Source organism: Crocodylus porosus, unplaced genomic scaffold, assembly GCF_001723895.1.
Source record: "Crocodylus porosus isolate Cpor-Errol unplaced genomic scaffold, CroPor_comp1, whole genome shotgun sequence".
Lineage (NCBI taxonomy): Eukaryota > Metazoa > Chordata > Crocodylia > Crocodylidae > Crocodylus > Crocodylus porosus.
Genome location: NW_017728935.1, coordinates 5,749,981 through 5,750,827, shown reverse-complemented (window position 1 = coordinate 5,750,827; position 847 = coordinate 5,749,981).

The following is an 847-nucleotide window of genomic DNA, read 5'->3' as shown; positions in this document are numbered from 1 at the left end:
GGCCGCAGGCTGAGCAACATGCCACGCTTTGATTATTTCAACACCAAGGGACAGGGCAGAGCCGCAGCGTTTGGAACATGCCTGTGGGTTTCTCTGCCCGCTGGGATGCGGGAGTTACGCAGCAGGAAGGGAGGGCGCCTTCCAGCCAGGCAGCTGCTGATCAGTATTGGGAGGAAATCAATTATCCACATGAAGTAGGGATGAAATAGGAGCTACTTAACAGCCCCCACATGTGCTTTGACTAAGCCCCAGATAACGAGAGGCATAAAAAGCAGAGAGGCTTGGTTTGTCTTTGGTTTTTTGCAGAGAACACCACAGCCACAGAACAAGAATTGAAGAGGTGAGAGGCTGAGTGAGCAAGAGCAGAGAAAACATCTTGGGGCACAAGTGTCACAACCCTTTGGGCTGCAGTCAGCAGTTGCCTCATCACGCCATCCCAGGGAAAGCTCAGCAGCTGTCATGGGCAGGCAGCGGGGACAGTACTCTATCGGCTTTCCGAAGGGCTGTCTGCAAGGTGGGCTGCATGCCCAGCACATACAACCGCAGCCCTTCAGACTAGACCGATGCTGCAAGGAACTGCCTGTATCCGAGAGCTGCACCCCCAGCCACTGCCCAGCGAGGGTCTCGACTGCAGCCCAGGCCATGCCAGGAAGACAGAGGAGGCAGAAACAATTCCGCTCCGCAGGGCACCGTCTCACTTTCAGGATGGCACCTGGGCCCAGATCTCGTTCAGACCGGGGCCTACAGTTATGCCTACAGCATCCTCCACTCTTGTTGGCACGAGCTTCTGGATGTGAATAAGACACTGCTGTTGCTTTCAACAGAGAAACACACATTTCACAGGGGC